General features: G+C 44.3%; 1 protein-coding gene across 2 annotated transcripts in view; it reads right to left on the bottom strand.

The window, feature by feature from the left end:
- The window catches only part of plxna4 (plexin A4), a 205050-nt gene that overhangs the window by 121753 nt on the left and 60172 nt on the right, over nt 1-23125 (bottom strand). The window lies entirely within an intron of this gene.

Below are 23125 nucleotides of genomic sequence, written 5' to 3'. Positions count from 1 at the left end.
GTGCTTCCTATCAATTCACAGAGGATGAGTGGCTCTAAAAACACAGACATGCCATTAAATGTCCTTTGGTTCCCAGGCTCTGGTTAAGTGCCGATTTAGCATCATGAGTAACCGTGCAATCTGCCCCACTGAGCCCTCAGACAGACATTTTAAGGAGACAGCGTGGATGGGATTAAAGTTAAAAAGGTGTAACCGCGCAGCCAAAACACCGCTTCACAAACCGCGTTGCTCACATCGGCCTATAGTGAACAGACTAAATGGATATGTTTTAAAGATAAGACAGCAAAATGGGAATAATAATCCATTTGCAGGTTGAAGATGACTCACTCGTGAAATACAACTTCAGGGTTTTTGGAGGCTTAGGTAGAAAAACAGAAGAAGAACTCGCTAAAAAAAAAATGTCGTCTGTGTTTCTGAAACACAGAACAGAAAAGCTGAGCAGAGGTGAAATGTAAATAACGGTCAGGCCCTGTCCAAACAGCCCTTTGTCTCCAGCTGACAGGAAGCAGTAACTCTTCCCTGTTTGTAGCCGGGTTCATGGCCTGAATGTAATTTGTGAGGCGGCTGGCTTATATTTAGGTCTCATCAGGCACAAGAAAGATGTCTCAAACCATCTGGTCTCATCTTGCCTCACTGTACCGGCTATTGACGTGGAGATGTAGTCTTCACAAAAGGAGGGGGATTATCCGCTATCCATGCGGCTGTGGTCAAATAAAGGGGGCAGGCTAATTCTGCTAAAACAACACATCAATTGCCTGTCCCGTCAAGCACTAAAGGACGTTCCTGGATGTCAACAGATTCCTAAAACCCACCACTTACTTCAGATTAGACCTGCTTTAAAGGGAAAAGAAAATCCATATTGAAGCCCCAAAGGACGGGGGGCCAGTGCAAGTCGTAAGTGCAAACCTTCCGGACACACCGAGGAAGATCCCCCCACCCCTCCCCGCATGTCCTCCATCCATCATAACTGTACATCAGCAGGTCGAGACCCTGTCCACAGTGGGTGAAGGTCGGTTCTGCTGGGAGCCATTTATTTCATTATCCCATTTCAAATTCACACTGTCAAAACATATGTGGCCATCCTGAGAATACCCCTCGCTTTTACAAATTAGCATTTAAAGTCTGCAAACAAGATGGGAGGCAGAAAAAAGGGGAGTGAAGAAACACAATAGTGCGTGAAGAAAATATGGAAATTTTGATTAAGGTTCAACAGATGGGCGTCACTCAGATGAGCCACAGCTGACATGTCTGTGCCAGTGGAAATGAGACCTGAGACGGGTTCTCATAAAAAAAAAAATAAGGCTGCCCTAAGTAAAGACTTTGAAATTAAGGAGGACCGTGCGGTGTGTGCATATGCACACAAGCATACCTGAAAAAGAGCATGTTCCTGTACTTCAGACACTTCAGGGAGCAGCAGAGAGGGCTTAAGCACTCCTTGTTTTTGTCTGCACGCTGCCTCTGCACACTTGACTGTGGCTCAAACTAATTACCTGTAGAATTCACAGCATTATTTCACAGCAGCTAATGACGGTTCTTAATATGCTTGTAATTATGTGTCAATAGGATATAATTGACAGTAACAGCAGCAGGCCTGAGCCTGAGGAGAAAGGGGGGGCGATGCGGGGAAATTAGTGGCCACAACATCATGAGTTTTACCACTGGCACACGCGGAAAATATTGAGAGCATTAATCTTTGTGCACCGTGGTTTAATTTTGACTCGTGCTTTATGTCTCTCTTTGCCCCTGCGTTATTGCCTTTGCCAATGTTTCAACATTAGTGGACTAATTTGCAGTAATTCTGAAGCGTCCTAGTTCCGGGGGAATACAAGTCTATCTTGCATCACCCACTCTAATCTCTTAAACTGCAATTTCATCTCCTGTTATGCACAGTATGGAACGCTGGCAGACTTATTCTGGGACTTCCTTCTCTTCTTTTCTGAGCTATTGTTGATCTTTTCTGAGCTCTCCCATCCTCTGCCCTTGTCATTCTGTCCCTCTAGCCATTGACAGCTCTCACAGCGCTGCTTTGCAATGCAGTGAGCACTCTCCTTTCTCACGATCTGTTAGCTGCACACTCTTCCCACCTCGCCCCATTATTTATTGATTAAGGAACAGGGGGGCAAGAGCAGGGGCTTTGGTGAGGGATCTGAAAGGAGACTAAGCAGTATTTCCATAAAGGATATTTAAGGCCATTGCCTCTAAGTCCCCCATCTGCCATTCCAGGAAGATATAGTGTAGGGTCATGGGACATGATGAAAGGACAACCCAGTCTTCATGAAATACGGACAGCTTATAAGAGGGCCATTAAGAGGGCAGGAGGGTGATGGGGGATATAAGTGGCTTTACAGTGGATTTTAAGGGTGTTTTTTGGTGGTTATGCTGTAAATTCAACAGTAAGAAAGACATAAAATCTTGATTCACATCTAAGGAATGGAAGCACTCCCTCGCTCTGCCTTTCATTCCTGCGCCCTCCTGCAATCAGCTGGTTTAAGGGATACTTGAGCCCCCCCTTTCTCCTTTGAATAAAGGACAATCGGTGCACCTGGCTGCCTGGATGCGGAGCGCTAAAAATTGAAGCGACATTGTGTGTCATTAAATTCCTCCACACCGGCCCAGACTCTGCTGATTCAAAGGCACCGCCAGTAATAGAAATGATGTGTGCGAGTGTGTTCTGAGAGCCCTGTAAAAGGTCAGAGATGGTACTGGAGTCTCTCGTCAGCATTTATGGTGAGTGGTGTGGCGGCGGTGAGAAAAGGTTGGTAGTGTCTGTTCATTTCGGTTTTTCCCTGGGAAATGACTGGGGAAATGAGACTGTGTTTCACGGCTGGCTTCACAGGAGCGAAGGGGAAAGACGAGAAATGGGACAAAAAAAGTGCAAAAGGGACGCTGAGAGATGTGGAAAAGATAGCTGAGGACCAATGGAATGGACTCAAGGTGAGCTCTGTTTGGTGTGGGCCGTCCATGTCCGTGTGTGTGTTGCCAAGGCCAATGCACCATATCAGCAACCAACACTGCAACATGACACAGATGCCAGGAAGCACTCGGATGTGCTGAACGGGGGGATTCAAAGGTTCTGGATCATGAACAGAGGGCATTTAAGGTTGACCATTACACAGGAACACTACAGAGATGCTTCAGTCAGCCGGAAGGAAACATTAATCTCCCTGCGAGTACAGAGAGGACAAGGACTGAACACTCGTGGGCTAATGAGGTGACGTGCTGGACCTGGGATAGGTTAATAATACATATAGAGAAAACAATGCACACATATTTACTCGGAAGGCGGGAAAGAGCCCACTATGGGGAATGAAATAGGAGAGACATACCCAAAGGTTTCTGTTAGGTCTTCCTCTGTAGTTATGGTATAAATGATCTATTGGCCATCATTTAGTGAGGCTGTGTGTTAATCATTCAGTATGTTGGGGGCTGTTAGATAGCCAGCCAACCTATGTGAGACACAGAGTAGAAGATTCCCTACAGGATTGAATGGAATGGAGAATAGCAATGGATCATCCCGTGGACATTAATCATATTAGCCTAGTTCCTAACGCTAAGTGCAAATATGGAGGGGAAGTGTTAAAGTGGAGTGTGTCCATATGCACCAGACTCTAAAATAAAGAGCATGTAAGGGTAGAGAAATATGTTATGCTAATTATAATTCAACTGCCCGAGTATTAAATCCCACACACACATTCATCATTGACCTTAAAACAAACAATGCAGAAAGTTAGCAACAAGCAACAACTACAAGAAATATACAACAAATTATGGCAGAAGCTACTTTCTACAGAGCACACACCAACCGAATAACACTGCATGTATTATTTATCACTGTGCACTATTACTGGCAAACAAATGGCATTAGTAATGACCTTCACATGACTGTATCAAGATGACAAATGTACTGAACTTTATGCATAAGTTTGCAATGCTGTTCTGATGTATTTTCCTATGCTTTTAGTCAATGCAAAGACACAACAACTTCTTTCTTTCAACTACTTTAGGTAAAAAGATACTGTATGTTTTTGGTTTGGGATTACTGCTCATGATAGCGATGCAAAATGACTGGAAAACACAGCGTTGTCCCTGTTGCAAATATCCGCCTGTCTGGGGTTATCGAAAGCTGAGCAGCATCTCAATCGTGCATCTGTGTGTGTGTTGTAGAGCGCTGACAGAGAGCAAACAGGGAACACGACAGCATTAACAGCAAGCAGGGAAGCTGTCACCTGAAGACAAGGGAAAGAGAGGATACAAGGAATACAGAAAAATAAGAGGACAGCAGAAGAGGGGTGGATAAAAAGATGGAGAGATTCAGACGCCAACGCGCACGTACCGATGGAAATTCAAAAGGGGGGAAAAATACAGATATGGAAAAATTACTGAAGAGAGAGGGGCCATCTGCCTCCTGCATGAATGTGCATTTGAGTGTGTGTTTATGCACGCTGACTGCAAAGGCTCCTAGTTTGTCAGATGTATGGATACAGCAACTGTGGACTCCCACTCACATAGTCTCTGCAGAGGAAAAAAGAGAAAGCCATTACCATACAGCAGGCGGTGGACATGGCCTCTTTCACAACCTTGCACAGAGGAGGAGGACGCCGGTGTGTTCGGGGATACGCAAACACGCATACACCGTTCACACAAATACACAATGTTGATGTTCCCCTGGGAAGCCACCTCAAACAAATGGTTGACCCGTGTGTGTTTCAGACGTTTATCTCCACAGAGTCTAGGTAATAAACAGTAGCAGCTGCAGTCAGTCCTAATTAAATACCTGTGCATCTGCTCCTGGATCTGTCTCGCTTCTTGTGTGTCTGCCGCGTTGATGGGTGGGTGGTTGCACGTTTCTTCACATGCATCCATTAGCTCAAAGTTTTACCAAATGTGTCTTTATAATTCATTTCTTTGGCTTTACCAGAGTGCAACATCCAAAAAGATACAGCTCACAAAAGGTCTGACCTTGTTTTTCCAACCAAAGTTGAGTCAATTATTAACATTATTTCTATCTATAGCAGAGCGCGGAAGAGAAAAGGGAGGGGTGGGTATAAAGACATAAAGAGGAAGGAGAGGAGAGGAGACGAAGGCCGAGGGTCAGAACATTAATCACTTTTGGAACTAGATGAAAGAAAAGCGGACCTTCAGTTGCGATGATGATGAGGGAGATGAAAGATGGAGCAGACAGAGATAGAGCTCTTTGTGTGTCATCAATAGAGGCCAATGTCCAGTTTCTAACCATATGAGTCTGTCCGTCTCTATTCAACTCACCACCTCGCCTCAGGCTACCTCGTCTCAAGATTGAGGGCAGATGTCACCAGTGTGTGTGTGCGTACTCGCGCACACACGAGAAGAGGCGTCAAAATTATAAGCTTGTGTCACCGTATCCTACACAAACACGCGAAAATACCACATGAGAGGAAGCACTCCATATTCCCGAGTCCATCACGCCTCAGGGCTCCAGCAGCACTTGACCCTCTTAAATATTTACTGGCACTGCTGTCATCAAGAGTCCCACACAGTTAACTGCTGTCCATAATAACACTGTCTGACACAGGGAGGCTGGATGTCTCTTTATCTTCATGTCTTTTATTTCAATACAGGACTTTTTCACCTGTTTACTTAACTTCACAGAAAGACAAATGAATAACAGCTGATATCCACCGAGTCATATACGTTCATGGTATACAAGAGGACCGGTACAATCACTCAATTACTCAGTTGACACACTTCATTGTTTGGATAATGGTAGCGGCAAGTCATGCATACATAAAGGCAAAGGTTCTTTCTATATATGTGTGTCATGTGTGTGTGAGGGTGCGTGAGCCCCAGGGGTGATACTCGGGGCAATTATTCTCTCCTCTGCATTGTGTTTAACCCCTGACCTTTCAGAGCGATACAGTGCCGCAGACCTGAATACGTCTAGACCACTTACTGATGACCGGGGTCACGAGAAAGAAGACAGCCTCAGGACCTCATTGACTTGAGATTTATGGATGGGAGCGTTGAAACCTAAAGGACGTTTTGGAAATTCAGAGAAGGGTTCTCTTTATAGAAGTAGTCGAAATGCTGAAAGTTCATTTTGTTATAAAGCAGATTTCAGCCTAATCAATTCAGTGGCTTTTTTTTTTTTTTTTTTTTAAAAAACTACCCCACCCAGACACTCAGTTATTTTCAGTTAATGATGAGAAACTGATCAAACACAAATTTGGGGGGAAAAAAAAAACTAATCTGTATTGGCTTTAAATTCTGGCTGCAAATTAGGTGGACTAATTCCAAAAATATCCATCAAACTCTGGCAAACTCAAGAAGTGAAATAGAGAATAATAAAACTTTCATCGATGGATAATAAGCCAGGCTGTGACACAGCTGCGTTGGATTCGCTTCATTTTTATGATGGAGGACGGGCTGTAAGGCAGCGACGTACATAATGTAATGAAAGCTGACACGAGGGCTGCTAAAACGTGATACTCGATCTTCGATAATCTCCCTCGTGTGTAGGTCATCTGTATTGTGTCAACACAAGCTTAAGTGTGTGCATTTGTGTGGTGGGCAAGGGGAGGGGAACGGGGTTTGGGGAATCAATAGTGTCACATGCTTGGACATATGCTAGGCTGGGATCATCAGTCAGAGTGGGCTAGTCACTAAATTGGAGGCACTGTCCCAAAGACGTCAAGCCTCTGTGAGCTAAAAACAGGTGATTCTTTGGTATTGTTTCTGTTACAGGTGATAGAGAGCATTTACGGCTCAAAGGAAGCACCATTAAAGGACAGAAACTTTGCCTCTTCTCCAATGAAAGCTCATTGGAAGAGCGGAAGGCAATAACGGAGTATGAAATATGACAGGTGCGAGTTAGGCAGTTTGCCTTAGGGATGCTCTCTAGGGCTCTTATTCCTTGCTCCACTCCATTGTGGGATGTTGTGTATCCTAGACCGGTCAATACCCCACCCCCCTTCCCAGGAGGTGAGCCCTTCTAAAACATGCATGAGTTTATGAGCTGGGAATGCGCCACCGAAGGCCTTCGGGGCTTTTCGAGGTGGTAGCATGTCTAAAAGCTAAGTGAGACCATCTTTCCAGGATTAGGTCTGAGGGCTTTCCACCTCCCGTCTAATACTCTTTTACTGCTCCTGCTCTCATCTTCTCCTTCTTTTGCCGCTTTCCCTTTGCTTCATCCCAGACTGACATATGACTCTATACATATAAATCAGTTCGGAAGCCTAGGGGCACCTGGGGCAGGTTAGTCCAAGGATACAGTCTGTTTAGTGTAATGAGAGAAATTCCCATGCCCATTTGTACAAAGCTTAAATTCTAGTCGCTCCATCAGGAGCTGTACAAGCATATCGTGTTCTGTAAAATAAAATATGTTTTAATGAAAAGGTGTGGGTCTAAGACCTCTTCAGCTCAATTTTTAGATGGTTTATGGACTTAAATGTAACATATTTGGTAATGTGGGAAGGCTATTTGAAAAGAAATGTGAGGTAACGGGGGGGTGGAAGGAGAAGCAGAGAGATTTGGGTCAATGAATGTTTGATGAGCCCAAATGGCCTGTTGTAAGGCCCAGCTGTTGAGGGTCAGGTGGGGTATTAGTGGAAAGTGTAGCTGAACCGAGCTGGAGCAATGAGAGGCTACAAGGACACGCAAGAAATGAAATGCACAGACAATATATAACACAGGGGGAAAAGTCTGCCTGCAGAATATAAAATCCAACTTTTTACAAAGTTGGGGTAAATTTATTCTGTTTTGTATCTAAATTCACTTTGAGGAGTGCTTTGCTTACTTCCTGTGACATGCTCATTTCCCTACCACTCTGAGAAAAAGCTGTGGATCAATGCCTTGTCATGCTTAATGTGCACTGTCTGCAATCCTTCACATTCAAAACTGGGTCTCGGTATCAGAGCATAGCTGACACAAATCACCACTCAACAGCAAACGTGGAGGGAAAAAAATGGGAAGAGGGAGGGATGGATGGATGGATGGATGGATGGATGGATGGATGGATGGATGATGGATGGATGGATGGATGGATGGATGGATGGATGGATGGATGGATGGATGGATGGATGGAGAGGAGGACAGCCACAGCTGATCAAAGACAGGGACCCCCGCCTACCGGCACATTAATCATTAACATACACAAAAAGCAGGCACAAAGGTAGGGAATGATGAAGCTAAAACCACTTTACAGGTTCATAATATAATCCACAGGGCGACCTCTAACGTCATTTCATCAAACCCAACACAACTACTTCTCGTCTATGATGGCTTCAAATGTGACTTCCACCCAGGGTTTCTTTCACATATTTCCCTTCACACTATTTGTTGCTACTTTAACTCCCCCTGCTCTGCATTCCTCTATCCACCTCCCCCGTGCTTTTCCCTTCCATCCCACACAATGATACTTAGTGACTATTACACGCATTCATTCTTCTTTAAAGTGCCACCATTATGGTTACCAGATGCACTTATGGCGTTTTAGTCCCATTGATTGGCACAATCAATACGTCATCTTAGGAAAGTTTGGAGACACTACATTATGACTGCCAGACGCTCTTAAAGCTTTAAGCAGTCATTTGTATGGAGATGGCTGCTAGTTCATTATGTTAATGGTCAACAGCAGATGGGTTGGGGTGGGATCTAAGGCTTTATGCCTGCTTCCGGTATTTTTAGTCTTTTTTTTTTTTTATTCCCCGCAGGTTTACTATAGTCAGAATGGTACTTTTCTTTACAGGCATCATTAGTGTCATCAGTGCTCTAACAATTCTCCTAACTACCGTCAACACTATAATAATATTCATAATGAGAAACCAAGGTAGTGGAGGCTACATTTGGTGGGGAATATTCATCTTGTGCACAGTTTTGTGTGGAGCTCTTGTCGAATTCAGAGGCAGAACAGATAACAAAAGACATTTTTTTTTTTTTAAATAAATCATAAACTTAAAACTGAGGTACACATTTCATTCTAGGACACATCTCGGATTTAAATCCTCATGTGCTCCTTGTTTAGCAGTTTAGTCGCTGCTGGCAGTTTTCCTAAATCACTTACTGGAGCTACTGGAAACCTCAAACTGCCAACTAAAAAGAATACGCCAGACTTCACCGTGCAAGGAGCGGGATCAGGGAATGGCTTTACAACTGAAGCTTTGGGGAATAAAAAGTGATTGAGTTATTTCAGCTTAGTAGCTCACTTAAATTTCGGGGGTTATTTTTTATAAGTGGATTAGTAAGCGTGACTCTCTTACCCCTTGGGTAAAATTACATAGACATGGGAGAAAAGTATTGCCAGTCCTCGGTGATTAAAAATATTGGGGTGTTGAATTTAAGAACAAGGATGACCAATGACTCGTTCCACAGATTAAGGGACACATACGCTCGTGAAAGCCGACATGTCAACATTTAAGAAGGGAAAGAGTGGAAATGAAAACGCTTGAATCCACTGGCCGGCTGGGGCCTTTCTGTGTGGAGGTTGCATGTTCTCCCCGTGTCTGCACGGGTTCCCTCCTCCTACCGTCCAAAGACATGCTTGTTAGGTTAACTGGTGATTCTGAATTGGCTGTGGGCTGTGATTGGTGGTCTGTCTCTGTTTTACAGACTATAATACAGACTATAACGATAGACTAGCGACCTGTGAAGAGGGTGCACCCCACCTCTCGCCCAATGAGCCCCTCCACCACCCTCCAGAGGACAAGTACTTACAGAAAATGAATGAATGAAAACCTCCAACCTTTGAATCGTTTGAATGTATCACATTACATTTCTTTAAAAGAACTGTTGTTAAAAAAAAAAAAAGAAACAATAATTTTGAGAAACAAGCTTCTTTATCCCACCTCTGCTGCTGAGCACTTGTACTACGCTACGCCACAGATAAGCTCTGATTGCCGTGCTATCTCCCCACTGGTCACCGAGCTAATCTGGCATGTCAGGCTCGCAATCAGACTGAAACAGGTGACATGTGAATGAATGGCTCAACAAAGGGATAAAGCTTGGTTCTTAGATAAGAGAATTAATATTGATTGCACATGCATGTCAGGCAGATTGTGTCCATTAGGAGTGGCTCTGTTCATTTTCATCGGTAACATGTAACAGGCTGAGGGCTGATCACAAAGAAGGGAAGAGGCCTCATCTAATCGGTCACTCTGGTTTTTGTGGTATAATATGACAGTTTCTCACATGTTGATTTGCACTGCATATTTTTATTTTTTTCCAGTTTAAGCAAGGCTATACTGCAAAAGTATCATTTGCTGACTCATTTGTTCCGCGGCGAAGGAGATGCACAAAAATGTTACATCCATTTTCCCAGCCGCCAGGTTTGCACAGTCCAAATAAAGTAGCTGATGTTTCCACACCGTCTCCTATTCACAGATAAGGCATAAATAAAAGCACTTTCACTCAGTCTGGAGAGTGTAAGTAACACCCAAATATAGATTTGTGTGAATGAGTGCGCATGTTTGTGCGAGTGTGTGAGTAACAGACCGACAGACAGACAGAGAGCGCTAAGAGCTATAACTGTGGGAGTGTTTTACAAGCTCAAAGCCCTGTGCCTGCTCCTCTAATTCAGCACACACATTGCACTTTCAGCAGATCAATGATCCCCTTGTGCCTCACACGCAATCCCTCTCTCCCCTCACGCCCAGCCATACGCACATATACCGTACACTGTGCACAAACTCGCGCGCACGCACGCCGAAACGCACATGCACTCAATCCTCCTGACTTCACCTTCCTTTCGCTCCTGCTCTGCTTCTCGTATATATACACGTGCTCTCAAACACCCCCCCCTCCCCTCTTTTTTTCTTTCCATCCCTCCTTCTCTCTGAAGCCCTGAGCAATTACTCATCGAGGCTCTAGAGAAGACCATAAGTGAGAGGGAAGGGAGCGACTGAAGAGAGAGACGGAAGGACAGGAGGATGGAAAGAGCAGAGACGGACGTAGAGAGCGGGTGAAGGAAATCAGCCTGTCACTGACCACGGCGGAGCACCTCAAAACATCTGCTCTTCAGTGACCAAGGTCACGGTGTCACACGACGAGTGTATGCATGTGTGTGTGTGTCTGTGATTCGTTTGTGAGAGTGGGGTCACAGCAGTATGACACAACATTATTTATTCATTGGGGAGGGTAATGTGTATGGTGCAGCTGGGATGCACATGCTCTCAACGCAAAACACACACACACGCACACACGCTGGCCACTTCTGGAAGTGAAGTCCTGCGGACCAGCTGCTGCAAGATAACACAAACACGCAATAGTGGTGAAATTGCTACAATATACCATAGCAGAGTCGTAACAAGTAACTGAGTGTGTGCGCCTCTCCTTGCAATGTCCCCAGCCTTCACTAAGCTCTCAGGTTGATCCATTTAAAACACAATGGAGGATTACATCCTCATCTGGCCACTGGCTTCAGTCTGCACACAGAAACACTGAAACTCTAACACTAACTTGGCACACAGTGCGTCTTTCCCTGTGTGTGTTTTCATATTTTATGCAAGCACCGCAGGTTAGCAGCGACCACCTGTCTGTCTATCACGTATGTCTATCGTATGTGTGTGTGTGTCTGTGTGTGTGTGTGTGTGTGTGAGCAGGAGGCTCAGACGTGTCATCTCAGAGGGCAGGTTCCGGGGGGATAAGACCCCTCTCCAGCGTGGAGTGGTTGTGAATTGGTTTTGGCTCTGGGCTAAATCTCCACAAAGACACCTTTTCGTTTTCTCCACATGAAGAAAAAAAAAAAAAAAAAAAAAAAAATGCTTTCATTCAAGCTGCACACAACACATTCAATTCACCGTGATTGGAGCCAGCCCTTGGCCAAAATGAAGGTGTGAATGTGTGCATACACACAATGCCTCTCTCTCATTCGGCGTTTCTCTCCTTGCTATCTCATTTCCACAACCGCCAAATTATTTTCAAAACAATAATGAACCCCCCGCACAATGACCGGCCTCCCCGCCTATTAAAAGGCCGCGTCGTTCAGCCTTCCACGACCAACTAACTTAACCGTAAACCTCCGCTCCGTCACACACACACAAACAAACACGGTTACCATTCCTACGTAGGCAAACCCCCCACAAAGAAGGCGACAGTTGCAATCTGTCTACCCGGCAGTATTCAGGCCCCTGATTAAACCAGAGCTTATTGGTAATTAAACACAACGCTTTGTGGCAGTATCCAGAAAGCTGTAAAGCACTCCACCTCCCCGCCGCATACACACCCTCCCCACCTCCACTGGCACAGTGCCGTCCCCTCCTCTCCTCTTTTTCTGCCTTTCAGGGGGCCGCAGGTGGCACAATTGGCAGTAATGTGTTCTAATTGTTGGCAGCACTGCCCGGGTAAAGATACGTAGTGGGGAGCAGGAGCTTGGCTGGAGTTCAGCAGGAAACAGAAGGGGAGGGAGCAGAGGAGGGATGTGAGGGAGAGGTAAAAATGGAATGAAGGTGGGGAGGGAAGAATCGAGGGTGTATGGAGAAGTATGGGAGGAAGTAGGGGATTAAAAGGAACCAAATAGAAGACATGCCAGACAGAGAATGGTGGGGGGGAAATGTGACAGGAAAAAAAAGTAGAACTGTGAATTAGCAGCAGAGAGAGGGAGAAATATAAACCAACAGAGGATGCTGTTCCTGCCATGTCCAAATGTTTCCCTCACTGTTGTTTTTCAGGTAGTTCAGAGAGAGGCTCCCAAGGGTGGCGGCTTAGCTATAACTGCAGCAGAGACAGACACAGTGTGAGCTGCTGGCTTCATGTAGAGAGCGGTTAGACACGGGCCTAAGTTGCCGAGCTCAAGACCACATAAACCCCAGAGGTTTCCCATTACAGAAATGGAAAACCTCGAGGGAAAACCTCTGGAGATGTTGCTTCTCACTGTTACCAATCCACAAAACACCATAGCTTTTCCACCTACACTATATAACCTTCATTTAATTAATATTTGGTCTTTAATAAAAACAATTGTGTGCGAGCGCGGCTTGCTAAATTGGCAGCAGACGGTGAATATTAACAGAAAATATGATGCTGGACAGACTTTTTATGATCCAGTGATCTCTGTGAAAGTACAAGCGCACGTTCTTCAATAATACAACAAAATAAGTAATAAAGACGGAGATTACCACAGAACTGATGGCTGTTTCATCACTTTTGAGGCAGAACATGAAATCCAAATCAAAAGGCTCAATTCTGATTTTCAGTCAAAATCAAAAATTCCATCCCAGTGTGTCAGGGCCACGACATGAATGGAGCCACGGCTGATGTTTCTAATTATCAAAGATAAGTCTCTGAGAGTGACTTGGCAGCTCTCCTATACAAGGGCACCTGCTCTTCTCTGCTTTTATTAACAGATGCCATTTGCCCCGACTACAGGCAAATTATGTGTACACAACGTATATGTGAATATTTAAACCATATCTCATCTAGGAAGACATATATGCAAATGAGATGGCTTATTTCTCGGGTGATATACACATATAGACATTAATGCTCCGTGTTTCCTGCCATATAAAACCACATTGTACCCAAACGCATCATATCTCAGTTGAATCTCTCCCTCTCTGCAGTGCTGGGGTCGTCTTTGTGCCGAAGGAAACTTTCGGAGAAAACAAAAACCGGTGGAATGAAAACTGCACCGAGCTTTTGAGAAAACACTCATAACCAGTGCAAGGCGCTGCTGCAGCATTGCCATGGCAACGGTGAAGAGAGCATGAAGTGTTGGAGTCAGAGTCTCAAGGTTACTCAATCTATTCATGTTTTAATAATACCACTCTCTTATGAAAGGAATATTACATCCCTTGTAAGTATGATGAAAATACATATCAGATCTTTCCAGCCAGCGTACTTGTCCAATGTGCACAAAGAAGTCGGCATCAAGGTTAAGACAAGGAAATGAACTGCATATCTCATGATTAACCAAAACTCGGGCTGACGAGGTCTCGCTGCAGACTATTATGTGGGCATAGCAGTTCTGACTCGGTCTATTAAAAGACTAGTTCAATTCCCCGATGATTTCCCTCTTTGGAAGAGATGGAGGGAAACGGAGAAGTGAAAGAGCGAGGCGGAGCACGTTAAACCTCTGGAAACAGGTTAAGAAAGCGAGCGGAAGCCTCCAATCAGGGACGACTGTGTTTTCACAAGACAAGGGGAAATGAAGAAGCCAAATTTATCACGGCAAGATGGTCCACTTGGACCGTGGGCAGTAACAGCTGCCCGCGGTCCGAGCGGACCATCTTTTCCCCAGGTGTTTGTGTCAGAGGTGAAGCAGCAGGTGAGCGACTGGCACTGAACCGATGTCCGCGGAACAGAGGTCAAGGAAGCCTCCTTGGATTCGAGTTTACTTCCTGATCCGTCCCCGGACACGTGTGGCCTGCTTAAGCCGATAACAGCGAGCTGGTGCTGAAAAATAGCACTGGGTGGGGAGTTAATGAGGGGAAAAGCAGGTGTATGCTGCCTCTCTGGAGATGTTCTGTGTGCAACTGCATGCGCCTCAGACACAATTAATTGTGCTGTAATATATACATGCTTACATGATGCTGAAACAAATGAGGTAATTAATATTTGACAAAAAAAAAAATCACACTAATGTATTTTTTGCAAGTACTGGATATATATATGCGAACCCTCACAACTCGTGTTCTACTGTCATCACCACACAGAAAGGCATGTCAACATGTCACGCCAAGGCGTTTACACAGACCGATACAGACATGGCTTTTCCTCACACATTAACACTGAGCATTGAGAAATATAACCTCTGAACAATCAGACAAAACCCGACGACGACAATGACCACGAGCATAAGCCCAAATTCCAAACAACAACTTGTATTCACTGACAAGATGATTAATAACCAGGGCCTTATTTTTAAAGTATTATCTATGTGTTTTTGCACAGTCCCCATTGTGTTGCATAGGAAAGTAGACATACATCATGTGCACCTTCAAGCAGGCGAGATAATAATGGCATAGAGAAATCTTAAAAAACATAAGCTGCGCTATATTCCCTCCATTTTAAATAATTAATGTACTACATCCTGGAGAGAACTACAAACAGCGCCGAAGAAGAATTTGTTAAAGAAAATGTATTTGTTGTTGTGGAGGAGAGCCTGGACAAAACAAGGTAAGATGGAGAGAATTTAATCTTTTCTTCGCCATCTCGCGCGCCGTCAGTATTCCAAGTGTCCCCTCTTCCATCTAGAGGGGAAAGACGAATTCAAACTACATGAATGGTATGTTTATTTCTGCGCTCTGTGGTCTGCAGTTTGCTCTACAGCGTGCCTTACAGCAGCCGCTGCCTCCGCAGTGCCACAGCATCCACTGATCCTTGACAGGAACGTTGCAGCGCAAGCAAAACCCTTTCTGCAATAAAGTCATGACTTTAAAAGAGATTATGGTAACCCGTGAGGAATAAAACAAGAGTCACGCTGTCGCTGCTGTGACAAGTTTAAACATTCTGACCAAATAATTGCGGCAAATTCAATCAAGGTTTCAGACCTACAGGGGTCATGAGCGTTCGGTCTATTTTGACGAAGATTAAAGTTGAGTTGCAGCTGTGTCCTTAAACCAGATACTATTATTTAAATGTCCCCGTGCATTGACAGAGTCATTATCCTGCAGTGTGTTAACTGCTGGTCGAGGTACCGCTGATGCCAATCTGAGGCGCTGCTCTGATCTCTGTCCATGGTGCTGAGCTGAAGCTGGGGAAGAAATTGCAACACTTGCTTTCAATTAACAATTATTAACATAACTTATGTCATATGCTCTCAATCTGAACACAAACGTTGTACAGTAGCAAACCAAATTCTCTTATTTAGTCTTACATTGCTATGGGAAGAAATGTTTAAAATGAAATAAGGCATATGGAAATTTGTTTCAGAGTTGAACTGAATTAATCTTAAAAAGCAACACACTGTATAATCATACCACACAGGCTGTTGAACTTATGTTACCCTCGGTTTCCAGTTAGTCGAAATTGTGATGGGGCCACAATAGCACTGCTTAAATTTTCACTCTGTAATTATTTTTGAAAATAACAAGCATGAAAATGTCTCTAACAGTAACACTGTTAACTAGATTGTTCTCTGAACCACTAAAAGTATTAACTGTTACCGGGTCCAGTTTACATGTGCGGTACTAGTGGAGCACTGTGTTTGTCTTAAAAAGTCTCTTTACTGCATTAATTCTGTAAAGCACAACTTCACACAGAAACTCATTCACTGTCTTACAAAGCCACATAAACATTGAAAGCTCAACTTTGAACCAGGAAAAACACAAACAAAAATGTTTTTAGTAGTGAAATCTTTAAAGATATTTTTGGCTTAATTAAGCAAATGTTGGTGGTGCCACATCAGAGCGAGCGTGAAGCACTGAGACAGGCAATTGCTCGGCTCGCTCCTCTCCTCTATAAACTATTAATTGATCTCCGGGGAGGCTCACGGTTTAAACTATTCTGAAATAGAGAAGCCTGCACCATAACCTTTAAATGAGAGTGCGAAACACCCTCAAGGGTAAAGAGATGGTAAAGTGGACGGGGTCTGAGAAATCTGTCTCAAACACTGTCTGTGCCGTTTAATAAAGTTGTTATCACGTTTGTGATTCTAACGTCTAAGCTTTCAAAGTGTGAATATATTAAGGGTGATCGGGATTTCTTTCTCTGTTTTTATGACATCCAAAAAGACCTGGGTAAGTTAAGAAAAAAAAGTCACAATTACGACTTCGTCTAATTTGTGTGAAGATTCTTACCATTTCAAACACGCTTATGAATGATACATGCGGAGTGGGAGGCTATCATCAGTGCTGCTCGGGTCCTTGTATGTCCATGAATTTGTGCGTTACATTATTAATGATGTTACCATCTTTTAAATGTTTTAGTGCGTCAGCGCGAAGAAAGCAACATTTTAATAGCAATCCCAGATGTGTTTATGTGCATGTCTGAATAAATACTAAGGTTTTATGTGTAGTTGTGTCTACGGGGCCTCGGGCACCTAAAGTATTTGAGAATGTGCGTGACTGTCTAACCCCTCAGTGGCAGCATCAGCAGCAAATGTGGGAGGTAAGCCAATTCTATCCGCTAAGCGATGCTCACGACGTGTGACGGCGGTGTGGCCTTGAGGTCCACACAGCAGCCAACCACTATTACTTGCCAGTCACAAGCAAGAAAACTGACACAGACACACACACAAAAAAAAATAAAAAAATCACAGACAAGAGAATATTTCCTCTCTTCAACAAATACGCATATGAACACAAAAATATAAACCGGTTCTATCGCTCGCTCTCATTTTCTGAGGCTTTGTCAACAGCACAGCGGCAAAAAACAGGCAAATCAGTTTTAATAACAGGGGAAAGCGGTGAAAGGTGCCATGATGTAACAAACTGTAAACAAACACAGTGGAACAAATCACTGTTTCCCTCCGCGCGGCGGAAACCAGACGGCGCTTCAGACCACAGGAGAGGGTGCAACTTTCCATCTGACAGAGAGGGACACAGTGTGTGGTTTGAGGGGTGGGAGGGAGAAAGAGAAAGGGCTTTGACTCACCTGCATTCAGCAGGCAGGTGTATCTATTAGTTTTGTCTGTTTTTTGCCGCCGAGTTGAAAATTAAGCGCGAGGAAGAGAACGCTAATCTGCATGTGTGGCTCGTGTGCGTCTTTAAGAGAGCCGGAGGTCACTGACACACAGAACACGAGCTCGTCGGTTACGATCACTGAACGCTGGATGCTGTCTTTGCTAAAGAGGTGTTCCTCCTAAACAGTACATGATCAGGCAAGTCTATGAGTCATCGCGTTCCGCCATGGGAGACCTGCAACACGCTGCACCGTGATAAACAACGGAAGAAGGATCCCCACGGATCACGAAGGGGAATCCCGCCTGAGTGTTTGTGTGTGTGCGTGAGCATGTGTTACTATCCCTTATCATCGTGGACATCCATCACAACAAGCCTCTGAATTATTCAAACCTACAAAATAAAGGAACATCCTTGCGCACGCTGAAGAATAAAAGGCTTTATAAATGATGGATGAGAGGAGGGCAAAGCAGAAAGGTCTACTATGGCATAGGCAGCTCTCACTCATTTACTTATATGAGATAATGTTCATGCACATGTGTTTGCGAGTAAGCACACGGGTCTGTCACACATCATCATGTATGGAGAAGAATTACAAACTGCAAGGTGGAAGTGGATATTACACAAAGCTTTTCTCTATCCCCCTGGGGGTGAGTTGCAACACAAAGCAGCTGGGAGTTGGGCCAAACTATTTTTCTTTAACACAACAGCAGAACTGGCCTCGACGCTTAAATGCAGAATGATTATTTAGAAAACACTCGGAGATACGGAGGAGAGAGTTATGACAGGACCGGAGTCAACAGCGGGAGGGGAACGGGGAAAGGGCCGAGGCCGCGGAGAACGGTGGAAATGAAAAGACAAAGACAATAAAGCGAAAGCAAACACCGGCGCTTATTGAGAGTCACCCACACACCAGCACACACAGGGAGGAGATGCAGCATATGTCTCCAGTAGCGCCAGCTGGAGACATCTGGTGCCAAAACTCCACAGGTCAGACCAAGTGACATGCTCCCTGAAGCATGGATGGAAGCGTGTGTGTGTGCCAAATGATTAAAACCGTCATTATGGTTAGTATACAGTTTCCACAATCGCACAATCGAGAACGCCCGCAGAGAGGAGGACACAACGCAGACACTGTCATCTAAAGAGCCCAAACTGCAGATGAATTAAACGTATAAACACCGAGCAAGATAAATATATTTAATTGTTTACGCTGCACGAGATAGAACCCAGATGTCCACCAGAACATGGAAGAAGGGTGAGAAGAGACACGGGGACGATGGAAGGACTGAGGCGAACTATAAAAGTCTCCACTTGCTGGCGAGAAGCCTGGCAGCTGTAAAGCAAAGACCCCGATAGGACAAAATCTGCAAATGACGTAGCCTGCAATAAATAAATGGAAAACAAAACAACATTGAGCAATTTTACAGCCCATCCTCATTAATAATATGATCATTACAGACACAGCTTCAATATGCAGAGTGATGTTCTGGTAAAAAGGATCTACTCTGACTCAGAGCATCATTAAGGGAGAAACGTATGAGACGAAACATGTTGGCAGTACTTAGTGTGATGTACAACACACAATGAAGAAGTGGCATAAAACGTTATTTAATCCTGTAAGAGATAAATACTGAGGAGGTAGCAAGAAAAAAAAAACTGTTGGACAACCAGGCATGATATAGTGTTACATAATCTAATAGCTGACTTGTAATAGTTATTGCGAAAACGAATAATACAATAATTGTATATCCATGAGAAATATGCTGTTACAAAATCCAGATGCGAAGTCTGCATCAAGACAATGGCCAGTGTTGAAATTAATTTAATTCACACACGGAAACACATAATTGCAGCCGTCACTTCATTTGTTCTTGTTGAGATGTTGATTACGCAAAAAAAAAAACATGTGTAATTAGAGGAGATTTCTCAGATTCTTGTTCTTATCACGTCACCAAAAGCGATGCACATGCATCATAAAGAAAAAGAGCTTATCAGACTACAAAGTAAGCAACTACTAAGAAGATTTAAACAACAACAGATGATTTGCTCCCTTCCAGTCTGGATTCAGCTGGTTTTCTAAATCGCACAAAAATCTGGAGACAAGACGTAAACTTACAGCAGGCCACTTAGGGACACAGTTCTTTCGCAATTACGATATCCCGCCAAGAAAACACACACACACGCAGACTCTCCCATAAAAGTTACCCAATGTCCAAAGAAATCTGGATTTCATCACAGAGTTCCAAACAAATGGGGAAGACTATTATTCTTTACTTTTCCCAACAACAAAACACACAACCACAGCTGTTTTCATAACACTGACCCACTCGATTCTGTCCCATCCCAGCCTCCCCTGCACTGTTTCCTTTCACATTTAAGCGGGCCCATATTTTGCCAACAAACCACAAAGCTCTAAGATGCATTACTCTCGAGCGCGGCCGCGGTGCTGAGGGGTTGCTGGAGTAAAACAGGGCTCATCAAGCCGTACAGCGTTTACTGTAGAATTAGCGCTGGCTCACAGCTTCCAGTGCAAACAGACAAACAGAAACAGAGAAATGATTGTTATATTTGGTGTCCAGCATTGCTCATTAGGCTGAAGAGAGAGATTCTGGCAGGGTCCAATCAAGCTGTGTGTGTGTGTGTGTGCATGCTCGTTAGACTGCTTGTAGAGAGAACAAGAGCCAGGGGCCAGAATCAGACTTACATACAGAGTGATAAGCTGAATATTGTCCAGGCTGCTATTAGACTAAAAAATAAATAAATAAATGAATAAAAAAAGTGACATAGTTCATACTAGTCTCAAAGTGATCAAGGAAACAAATTAGGAAGAGGTCAGGAGATGACTGGCATGTGACAAAATAAATACCAAACACAAACTGCATCAGATCAGGCGAGGCGATCTAGGCCCTCAGTGGACCGCGACCCTTCTCAGACGTTTACCCCCACATTCACACACAGACACACGTCGCATTCAGTTTATCGTTCACCACCACCAACCCTGTCCTTTGGCTGACTGCACACGCAAACACGCAGCCAAACAAACAGGGTAGAGAAAAGGGCAACGTCCATCTCTTGTCCAGACCATCAAAACAGAACGTCTATTTGGGAAAGCCATTTCACAAACACTCGTGCATTTCAATACAGCTCTCGACGGTCGCTGGGAAATTACCGTGCGCATTTATAGTATTTTCTTTTCTAGAGAACGTCCTCTTACAACAAACGGATGGAGGGAATTAGTCTCCAACATGCTATAGGTCATCCTGAGGTGAAGCGAAGCACAGTGCTGCGTTTGGAGTTTAACTGCCGCACAGACTTCCAATTAAAGATATTAAAATGTCATTCACTTCCAAGGATTTAATGCATGAGAAACATTGAGTAAATGTGGTTTTAATTGCAATGCACAAGTTCATTATTTCTTTTCAGAGCTCAGTCGTCTTAAGCAAAACAAATGTAGTCGGGAAGCATTAGGAAAACGTATGCAATGAATTTTTTAATTACGTGTTTTAAATCTGCCTCAGACAAGTGCTTTCAGGTTATTGTGTTTACCTTCCGTAATAAAGAGAAAAATGTAATAACTTTAGCCGAGAGTCGTGTTTAAATGTGTGGCGTCATTAAAAGATCACTATTTTTTATCTGTTATAACAGTTTAAACACAGTTTTACCAACATGAATAAAACACAAATGCCAAAAAAAAGTTAATTTATATGATTTTGAGATAACGCAAAGTATAATCATCAAATCACCGTCTGTCCTAGTTCGAGGAGTCGCAACTCTTTTAAAGTGCTGAAGAGTGGATAACACAGTTTATTGGTATCAGTGTTTCGGTTTATAAATGTATGACGATTAGATTAAAATAATCTTTAATTATGCGCCCAAGAGCACAAGTACAGTGGGGGACATGTTAATGATACGGTGAACAGACGGCACTATTGTCACTCCTGTCACTGAAACAGAGAGAGACGGAGGGAAGGAAAAAGAATGTGTGTATGCACCCACACCCATGTGGGTTAGCGCCAGTAAGCACATTTGCTGAACCCATCATTAAGTTCTCTCCCCTTGTGGTTGATGTCAGGGTCTAGACAGGGAGACAAAGCCCGGGCCCTTCCTCCACATGGTACCCAAGGGAGAGGGCAGAGGCCTAGGGGAGAGAGCTGAGGTGGGACGCCCCGTCCCGGGTGACAGACAGGAAGTGGGAGGGGAGGGAGGCCGAGGGTAGGGAAGTAGGAAAAGGATGGATTGATGAGACAAAGATGAAACTACAGTAGATTCCTTCTTATTAAGGAGCATAAAAGGAGGAAGGGGTGAACACTTGGCAAGCTGGTTTTAGAGGAGGGGGGGGGGGTAATTAGTGAAGGAAACACACGTGTCCCTCATTGAGCAGGGTCCCCTGGGTGGGGAGCAGCTCAATCAGCAGCCAGCTGCAGGTAGAGGGGTCACGTGTGCGTGCGTGAGTGTGTGAGGAGAGTGCAGGTGCCAGTGTTCAGCTCCACTTTTATCCTTTGTACTCCGACTCATTAATTCTTATGCTACATTAAAGGGTTTAGTGACACACATACAAACAGATGACACGCATCTCTATTGAATAACAGCTGCCCTAATAGTGTCACTTGCTGTTTGAACATCGGTGTGAGAACAGATCAACTGTATAGTCTGCGCCCTCACACGATCCTACACCAAATACGCAATAATAACAAAATTAAACGTGCTTTTTATTAAATTGCACTTTGTCTTTAAGACTCAAAACAGTACACAGTCCTTTAGGATCTTGAATTTGAGTTGCTTCAACATTTAGTTCAACATTATGCATTAACAGTTTCCAGTCTGTTTTAATGTATTTGCAGTATTCCGCTTCCAGTTACACAAACCAGTCGATGTAAATGTGTTTTATGTGTGTATGAAACAGACACAGTGCATGATACGAAAGAAGGAAAAGAAAGAATTGGGGGAGGGGGAATTTCTAGGCGGAGGAACAGCTGTTGGGATTACTATTTAATAAAAGTCGTCATGTGCATGCACTCCCTCATCCTCGCTTACAAAGAGGCCCAAAAAGCATTGCTGTGCAGAGCCTAACAACCCAGCATCACAGGCAACCCATCGCCCTTGGGGACCCGACGCCAGGCACCTCATGCCACAATGCCAGGCCCCCGGATCTCCCACCAGGCGTACGCATACGCCTCCAGGCGCAGCGTATGCGCCTGTGTGGGTGTTTCACTTATTATCCATCACTGCATATGTTTGTATGTCGCATATGTACATGTGCAGAATGGGACAGTTCCACAGCTGTGTGTGTGTGTGTGTGTTTCTCGGCCTTTCTGAAGGAGGGAGGGGGGTCGGGGGTGGGGGGATTCATCAGATAAGCTTCCTCATTTGGGCCGCTTCAGGAAGGAGTGAAAGGAGCCGTGGGGAGGCTTTCATCTCTGAGGCGGAAAAAAAAAAGAGACAGAATCAAGATGGGGTGAGTGTGAAAGAAGATGAGAAGGCGGGTGAGAGGGTGAAGAAGGGGGGGGAGAGAGGGGGAGATAAAGAATGAAAGAGATAATCCAAGGAGGATGTTTACCTTGGTCATGCTGGCAGAGGACAAAAGAGGCCACTAA

The sequence above is a fragment of the Mugil cephalus genome, chromosome 22, assembly GCF_022458985.1.
Source record: "Mugil cephalus isolate CIBA_MC_2020 chromosome 22, CIBA_Mcephalus_1.1, whole genome shotgun sequence".
NCBI classification, from domain to species: Eukaryota; Metazoa; Chordata; class Actinopteri; order Mugiliformes; family Mugilidae; genus Mugil; species Mugil cephalus.
This window is presented reverse-complemented; position numbering and strand designations above follow the sequence as displayed.